The 9,717-nt window shown below is 39.8% G+C and overlaps 1 pseudogene; it reads right to left on the bottom strand.

The window, feature by feature from the left end:
* Nucleotides 1-5,394: 5,394 nt before the first annotated feature.
* Nucleotides 5,395-6,803, bottom strand: LOC114212905 (non-POU domain-containing octamer-binding protein pseudogene; annotated as a pseudogene).
* Nucleotides 6,804-9,717: the final 2,914 nt, after the last annotated feature.

Here is a 9,717-nt window from a genome sequence, read left to right as displayed (position 1 = left end):
AATAATCCAGGTTCCCATCACTCAGAATGGTTGACTACAGTAACATTTTGCCTGTTTTCCTTCAGTCTTTTATTTGTTTCATTTATTCACAAACCTTTATATACTTTTTAAAAAAGATTTTATTTATGTATTTGAAAGAGAGAGAGAGCGAGCGTGCACATGAGTTGTGGGGGAAGGGCAGAGAGGAAGGAGAGAGAATCTCAAGCAGACTCCCCACTGAACAGGGAGGCTGATGCAGGGCTCAATCCCAGGACCCTGAGATCACAACCTGAGCCAAAGGCAGACGCTTAACTGACTGAACCACCCAGGCGCCCCTATAAACTTAAAAAAAAAAAGATTTATTTGAGAGAGAGAGAGAGCGCACGCGCACGTGCACCAGTGGGGGGAGGGGCAAAGGGAGAGAGAGAAGCAGACTCCCCGCTCGCTGATCACGGAGCTCAATGTGGGGCTTGATCTCATAACCCTGGGATCATGACCTGAGCCCAAATTAGACACTTAACTGACTGAGCCACCCAGGCACCCCTTAAACTTTTATAAAGATATGGTACATATGTACAATGGAATATTACTCAGCCATCAGAAAGGCTGAATACCCACCATTTGCATCGACATGGATGGGACTGGAGGGGATTATGCTAAGTGAAATAAGTCAAGCAGAGAAAGACAATTATTGTATGGTTTCACTCATATGTGGAACCTAAGGAATAGCAGGGAGGACCATAGGGGAAGGGGAGGGAAAACCAAATAGGAAGAAATCAGAGAAGGAGACACCCATAAGAGACTCTGGACTCTGGGAAACAAACTGAGGGTTACAGAAGGGAGGTGGGTGGGGGGATGGGGTAACTGGGTGATGGGTATTGAGGGCACGTGTTGTGATGAGCACTGGGTGTTATAATACACAATTAATGAATCATTGAATATTACATCAAAAATTAATGATGTACTATATGTTGGCTAACTGAACATAATAAAACAAAAGTACTTAGTGTGGGAACTGCCCTATGTGCTTTTTTTAAAAAAAGATTTTATTTATTTGTTAGAGAGAGAGAGAGAGGGAGAGTGCACGCACTAGTGACAAACAGACTCCTCACTGAGTGGGAGGCCAAACTGGGACTCGATCTCAGGACTCTGAGATCATGACCTAAGCCAAAGTCAGATGTTCAACCAACTGAACCAACCAGGTGCCCCAGTGCCCTATGTATTTCTTAAGTATTGACTCATTTTTATTTTCCTAATAACCCTATTAGGTAGATACCACTTTTATATTTTTTTATTGAGTATTTTTGAGGTATCATTGACATATAAAAGCTTTACATATTTAACAGATACAGTTCAGTGATAAATCTACACCTGTGAAACCATCACCACCATCAGAGCCATAAACATATCTATTACCTCCCAAAGTTTCCTCTAACCCCATCCACTACTACTACTATTATTATTTGTGATAAGGGCACTTAACATAAGAACTACCTTCTTAGTAAATTTTTTTAAAGATTTTATTTATTTTTTGAGAGAGAGAGAGAATGAGACAGAGAGCACGAGAGGGAAGAGGGTCAGAGGGAGAAGCAGACCCCCCGCTGAGCAGAGAGCCCGATGTGGGACTCGATCCCGGGACTCCAGGATCATGACCTGAGCCGAAGGCAGTTGCTTAACCAACTGAGCCACCCAGGCGCCCCCTTCTTAGTAAATTTTAAGTATACATTATAGTATTGTTAGTTATAGGCATTATGCTATGTAGTGGATCTTTAGAACTTTATCTTGCACAACTGAAACTTTGTATTCTTTGACGATCACTGCCCCCCATCTCCCTCCCTTCAACCCCTGGGAGCCACCATTCTACTCTCTGCTTCTCTGAGTTTTGACTACTTTAGAGTCCACATATATGGGAGATCATGCAAAATTTTTTTCTGTGTCTGGCTTATTTCACTTAGCATGTCCTCCTCAATCCATGTTGTCACAAGTGACAGGATTCTTTCTATTTTAAGGCTCAATAATATTCCACTGTACATATATACCACATTTTCTTTATCCATCAATGGACATTTAGGTTGTTTCCTTATCTTGGTTATTGTGAGTAATGCTGCAGTGAACATGGGAGTGCGGGTATCTCTTTGGGATCCTGATTTCAATTCCTTTGAGTAAACCAAGAATGGGATTGCTGGAGATGGTAGTTCTAGTTTTAATTTTTTTTAATTTTTTTAATTTTTTTAATTAACATATAATGTATTATTTGTTTCAGGGGTACAGGTCTGTGATCCATCAGTCTTACACAACACCCAGCACTCACCACAACATATACCCTCCCCAGTGTCCATCACCCAGCCACCTCATCCCCCCACCTCCTTCCCTCCAGCAACCCTCAGTTTGTTTCCTAAGATTAAGAGTGTCTTATGGTTTGTCTCCCTCTCTGGTTTCGTCTTGTTTCATTTTTTCCTCTCTTCCGCTGTGATCCTCTGCCTTGTTTCTTAAATTCCGTGTATCAGTGAGATGATATGATAATTAGGAACTTCCATACTGTTTTTCATAATGGCTATACCAGTTGACATTCCTACCCGCAGGTGCCAGGTTTCCTTTAATCCACATCCTTGTCAGCAATTGTTCCCTCTTGCTGAAAATTTAATAATAGCCATCCTAATAGTTGATAACTGTTTGTGGTGATAACATTTCCCTGATGACTAGTGATGTTGAGCACCTTTTTATGCGCTTTTTGGCCATTTGAATGCCTTTTTTTGGAAAAGTATTCAGGTCCTTTGCTCATTTATCCTATTTTATTTATTAAATGGAAGTATGGTTGACATATAATATATTAGTTTTAGGTGTACACCGTGGTGATTTGATGTTTATATACATTACAAAGTGCTCACTACAATAAGGCTAGTTACCATCTGCCACCATACAAAGTTGTTACAATATTACTGACTGTCTCCCCTATCCTGTACTGTACATCACCATGACTCATTTTTTAAATTTTTTTTAAAGATTTTTATTTATTTGAGAGAGAGAGAATGAGAGACAGAGAGCACAAGAGGGAAGAGGTTCAGAGGGAGAAGCAGACTCCCTGCTGAGCAGGGAGCCCGATGCGGGACTCGATCCCAGGACTCCAGGATCATGACCTGAGCCGAAGGCAGTCGCCCAACCAACTGAGCCACCCAGGTGCCCCACCGTGACTCATTTATTTTATGACTGAAAGTTTGTCCTCTTAATCCCCTTCGTCCATCTCCCCACCTCACTCCCTTCTGGCAACCAAGTTTGTTCCCTGTATTTATGAGTTTGTTTGCTTTGTTTTGTTTGTGTATTTGTTTTTTATTTAAATTCCAGTTAGTTAACATACAGTGTGGTGTTAGTTTCAGGTGTACAATATAGCGATTCAATACTCCTGTACCATTTGCTCATTTTTTTTTTAAAGATTTTATTTATTTGACAGAAAGAGACACAGCGAGAGAGGGAACACAGGTAGTGGGAATGGGAGAGGGAGAAGCAGGCTTCCCACAGAGCAGGGAGCCCAATGTGGGACTCGACCCCTGGACCCTGGGATCAGTGACCTGAGCCAAAGGCAGACGCTTAACGACTGAGCCACCCAGGCGCCCCCATTTTCTCATTTTTAATTGAGTTATTTGTGGGTTTTTTTGTTTTGTTTTGTTTTTTGCTATTGAGTTGTTCGAGTTCCTTGTATGTCTTGGATATTGACCCCTCATCAGATATATGATTTGTAAATATGTCATTTCCCATTACATAGGTTGCAATTTCATTTTGTTGATGGTTTCCTTTGCTGTGAAGAAATGTTTTAATTTGATATAATCCCGCTTATTTTTGCTTTTGTTATCCTTGCTTTTGGTGTCTTACTAAAAAAGTCATTGCCAAGACCAATGTCAAGGAGTTTTCTCTATGTTCCTTCTAGGAGTTTTATGGTTTCAGGTCTTAACAGTTAAGTCTTTAATCCAGTTTGAGTTGAGTTTTGTGTATGGCATAAGATTTGCGTAAAATCTCATTTTTTTTTCATGTGAATATACATGAGGAGCCCAACATGAAGGATTGGTTAAATTCCAGCTCTGTCCAAACTGAGGAATGTTTCCACTCATGTGCTCTTTCTTTCATTCAATAAATATTTCCTATTATAGATAATGCTGCTATAAATAGACAAATTATAGAAGCAGTTCAAGTATCCATTGACTAATTATTGGATAAAGAGGTGGTATAAAATGGAATATTACTCAGCCATAAAAAAAGAATGTAATCTTGTCATTTTCAATGATGTGGATAGAGCTAGAAAGTATTTTTTTTGGCGTCCCATATTTTATTTTTTTTAAGGATTTTATTTATTTATTTGACAGAGACACAGCGAGAGAGGGAACACAAGCAGAGGGAGTGGGAGAGGGAGAAGCAGGCTCCTGGCTGAGCAAGGAGCCCGATGCGGGGTTCGCTCCCAAGAGTCTGGGATCATGACCTGAGCTGAAGGCAGATGTTTAAGGACTGAGCCACCCAGGCACCCCCCATACTTTTATTATTATTATTTTTTAAAGGCTTAAAACATATTTTAATAAGCTGATGCTGTATTACTGCTCCATTTCTCAGAAAAACTCCAAAGATATCAGGGACAAATCAAACATGGTACACCAATAAAAAAATGCACAGCATAACTACATAAGAGAGGCAAGGCTCAGAGCTACTCTCCGACCTTCAGCACACCGCAACCTTGTCCCCAAGATTGTACGAGGCCTGTCAAGAAAAGCTGTGAACAGCAACATCATAGACACAAAAGGGCTGTTCCTGGGTTGTCCTAACCCAAGAAAAAAAGATGGAGGCAACTTAACACGAGATTTTTTTTTAAAGATACACTAAAATGAAAATCTCTAAGAGAAAATGTCTTCCTTAGGACATGAAGGGGTAATATATGGGATGTAACAGAACCGTATTTATGTTGTCTGTGACCTCTGTGGACATTTGCCTGAATTCCCACCTGCGAGTGAATGGAACAATGGGATGCTTGTTTTTGTGGTGTATGTGGCCATGTCTCTGGGGTTTGGAGGGTATAATGAGAAACCAAATAGAACAGGATGGACAAAGAATGGAATGATCAAGATTAATGGGGGCTCTAACTGGATCCATTTTGCCCTGGTTTCCACCCCTGACAGGCCCTCAACAATCACATGAGACTTCAGGAATGCACCACACAAAATCAATTAGTTAAATGATATACCACACAGAACTGATTTGTTAAATATCACCCCTCCCTTGCCCTCAGCCTCCAGCAAATTCCCTCAGAGTAGTACAGGCAAGGAAGACCTAACTATTGGGAGGAATCCCTAACACTTTTCCAGGGCAGAATTCTGGCTAGTCCAAAAAGGGTCCTTCTCTTAAGGGTTTTTGGGAAACTAGACATTGAAATTTTTATTAGTCTTGGCGATGTTTGTTTGGAGCATATTCAGCTCCAGGAGCTGCACGGTTGAATGCAGGAGGGGTTCTACCAATTGCCCCAATTCCTTCCATTGTAGAAGCTTGGCCAAAGCGTTCAGTTGTTGGTGGGGTCATTCCCAAGGTTCCATCTGGCATCATAGTGGCAGGTCCTGGAGGAGCTGGGGTACCAGCTGGTACTGGAGCAGGGGTCATGGCGCCTCTGTTGTTTATGCCCATAGCACCTCCCATAGCCATCTGGCCCATCCGTATCTCCTGTTCTCTCACATCAGGGAATGTTCCCTTGAATCCTTCCTGGTGTTGCTGCATCATTTCTTCCTGTTGCTGCCGCATCTCTTCCTCACAGCGCCTGCGTTCCTCCTCCTGCCTGAGCTCCAGTTGCTTTCGTTTTTGCACTTCTTAGTTGTGCAGCTCTTCCATCCTCCAAAGTTCTTCTTGACACCTCATCAAATCCTGTCTCATTAGCATGACCTGGTGCTCATGGCGAGCAGCCTCCATCTCCATCTCCAGCTTCTCGCCAGCTTCCTTAATGTTGTGGTCCACTTGGTCCTGCTGCTGCTTCTCCATCTCATTGAGTGCCTTCCAGTGCATGGCATACTCATACTCAAAGGAGCCAGGCTGTGCAAATCTGGGTGGCTGCTCTTGCTCCTTGTGAAATTGCTGGTTCTTTATAACCAACTTCTCTGGAAGTCCCTCTTCATCATCCAACTGGTCCATGGGCTCCACAGTCACAGGCCAAGGAAATGTGGTTAGCAGGAAGGAGCCTTCACTGCACCTGTCCAGAGCTTTCTGAGCAGCTGGCTTCCCTGAGAATTCAACAATGCCTTTTCCTGAGGGCCTTCCTCGATCATCCACGATGACTACAACCCTTTCCACCTGGCCAAACACCGAAAAGGCTTCCTCCAGCAGTTCATTGGAAACGTACTGAAGAAGGTTTTGGACTGTAAGGGATACACTATGGCAGGCAAAGTGCACACGCAGCTGCTTTCCACAGAGTGGCATGTTGTCCAGTTCTTCTTTGTCAGTCTCTGCTAGAGTTCATGTTTCCAAGTGGATAAAGCCAAAGCCCTTATCCTTATGAATGAAGACTTCGTCTGCCTTCCCGTATTTCTCATATAGTTTCCTCATCTCCTCCTCAGTGATGTCAGGAGGAAGATTGCCCACGAAGAGCCAGCTATGTTGGGTGAAGGTCTTCTCTCCTGGTTTCCTAAAATTCTTCAAGTCAATAGGCCTTCATTTTGACTGCTGGCTTGTTGCCCATTTGTAGGTATTGGTGGCGGTGGTGGCTGCTGCTATTGTTGCTGGTGGTGCTGCTGGGGGTGATGCTGATGATGCTTCCTTGGAGTATGGTTTTACTTCTCCAAGTGAAAGGTTTTATTGCTCTGCATTTTTGCACCCCTCTACTGACTGTTCTCTCCTCAGAGTAACGGCAATGCTACACGGCCTCTACCGTCCCGAGAAAAGAGTGCACAGCCGCCAGAAATGAGCTAAAGGCAGTTTAGATTTACAAAAAAAATTGTACAGAAAGTACAGAGAATTCCCACATACTCCCTTCCCACCTCATAGTTTTCTCATTTATTAACATATTGTATTAGTGTGATATATTTCTTACAATTGATGAGTCAACATTGATACATTATTATTTTATTTTTTTCATAATGTTAAAAGTTTTAATTGCCCAGGAAATCATAGTAATTCTAAATTCATGTCCCCAAATATATGGCCTTAATGTATAGAAACAAAATTTGACACAACTAAACAATAATAGACTAACCCACAAACATAGTGGGAGATTTTAACATGCCTTTTCAGTACCTTATAGAACAAACAAAGAAAAAAGTACAGATATAGGAGATTTGAACATGATTGATACTTAAACTAAGTGACATATATATATAAAACAATGTATGAAGGGGGGGAAATCGGAGGGGGAGATGAACCATGAGAGACAATGGACTCTGAAGAACAAACTGAGGGTTCTAGAGGGGAGGGGGGGTGGGGGGATGGATTAGCCTGGTGATAGGTATTAGGGAGGGCACATTCTGCGTGGAGCACTGGGTGTTATGCACAAACAATGAATCATGGAACACTACATCAAAAACTAATGATGTAATGTATGGTGATTAACATAACAATAAAAAAGAACAATGTACCTAACAACTGCAGCAAAAAAACAATTTGTTTTAGAGCTAGAAAGTATTATGCTGAGTGAAATAAGTCAGAGAAAGACAAATACCTTATAATTTCACTCATATATGGGATTTAAGAAACAAAACAAATGAGCAAAGGGAAAAAAAAAAAGAGAGGCAAATCAAGAAACAGACTCTTAACTATAGAGAACAAACTGATGGTTACCAAAGGGGAGGTGGGTGGGGGGATGAGTTAAATAGATGATGGGGATTAAGGAGTGCACTTATGATGAGCACCAGGTATTGTACATAAGTGCTGAATCACTAAAAGTTACACTTGAAACTAATATTACATAGTATGCTAATTAATAGAATTTAAATAACTAAACTAAAAAACAAAAAACTAAACTACAAAATTACAAAACAAAAAACAACAAAAAAGAAGGATATAGTTAGACGATATGATGGGGAATTTGGCATACTAAGGAATAATTGGAATTTCAAAACAAAAACATTGTCAGAAATCCAAGAAACTGACTCTATATGGTTAAAGCAGAAAGAAGGGGAATATTCTTGAAGCAGCAGGACACTGAGTTTTCATGTGGAAGGCAGTGTGGTCTAGTGCAGAAATTGAAATCAGATAGACATTGTGAGTTAGTCTCAACACACTTTTTCCAAATTGTGGGGCTGCAGGGAAGAACTTATTCTTTCTTATAGTTTCAGCCATCCACATGTAAATTACTGTGAATAAAACTCGCATTTCAACTGTACTTCTCTTTTGCTTACATGATGCTTGATCCATTAGGGACATAATCAGATATTTTTCATTGTTGTATCCTTAATGCCCACCAGAGTTTTTTATAAATAGTTGATGATCAATTAAAAAAATACATGGACGAATGAATTATCTAGTCCAGAGTCTTGAATTAAGTAAGCCCTCAGGTAAATGAGAGCTTCCTATCCCCTAATTTCTAAGAGTATCCTGAGCTTGAATGGGTTGAATAATATCCTCATGACAAACTCTCTATCCTTAACAAGAATATATTCCTTCACAAATTAGTAAGAGAAAGATTGTAAAGGTTGAGAATGTGTTTTTACAACCTCAGTTAGCCTTGCCATAGGAAAATGCTACAGGAGGAGGTTATGAACATAAGTTTGGTTTCAGACAGACTGGGAACTGAATCTTGTTCAAATACTTTAAGACTGTAGAGAACCTCAATTATCTATTTTTGAAATATTTCAACAGGAATAATAATTTTTATGTAATGTTTCCTATGTATGAGGGTTGTTTAAATATTTTACATAATCTCATTTTTTACCAATTAACAACCTTATGAGGTGTGGGCTATTATTAATTCTCATTACTGTTTAGAAAACTGAGGTGTGTATAGGTTAAGATATTTGCCCAAGATCTCACGGGTGGTAAGTGATAGAGCTAGGATTGCAACTTTACAGTCTGTTAGCCCAAACACTAAACTATACTGCCTTTCTTAGTGCTAATAAAAAAGTGCTATTTGAGTATGAAATGAACAAAAGCATGTAATAGAATAGTGTGTGTCATATAGTCATCACTCAATACAAATTAACTAGTACTTTATCATCATTACGCTCTCATAATCCTCAGAGACTTTCTGTCCCTGGAGAAAGTTTCCTCTTTCCTTTTGATAATTTACATGTCCTCAATGAACTGTTCTTCTTCAGCCTAACCTTTGTAACAATAGGCTTAACTTCCATCAGTAAGGGCCAGACCCCATCACACCATGAATATCTGAAGCAAATATATAGTGGTGGCTTTAACAGTGTGGATTTAAAATTAAATTCCAGTTATGACTTAATCTCTGTTTTTAACTTTACCAGTGCAGATTATATATGTATATATATTTATACCTATATGAGTGTAAATATATATAAAGATCATATAAATTTTTTTGAAAAACTCTTTAATTCAGCATGGTTTGCTGGCTGACTCTTCAGTGACTCTTCAGTGGAATAAATAGATAATGGAAGTGATAATTTCAAAAATGAATTCATAACAAATCAAATTTCTTTTTTTAAATTTAAATTCAATTAGCCAACATATAGTACATCATTAGTTTTTGATATAATGTTCAGTGATTCATTAACAAATCAAATTTCTTACAATCATTTTCATTTTCTTTCAAATTGGAGTATA

Source organism: Eumetopias jubatus, unplaced genomic scaffold (assembly GCF_037043125.1).
Source record: "Eumetopias jubatus isolate StellerSeaLion01/CBP00866 unplaced genomic scaffold, mEumJub1_p1.0 scaffold_15, whole genome shotgun sequence".
In the NCBI taxonomy this organism is placed as follows: Eukaryota; Metazoa; Chordata; class Mammalia; order Carnivora; family Otariidae; genus Eumetopias; species Eumetopias jubatus.
Note: the sequence above shows the minus strand (reverse complement) of the source record. Positions and strands in the feature narration are given on the sequence as shown.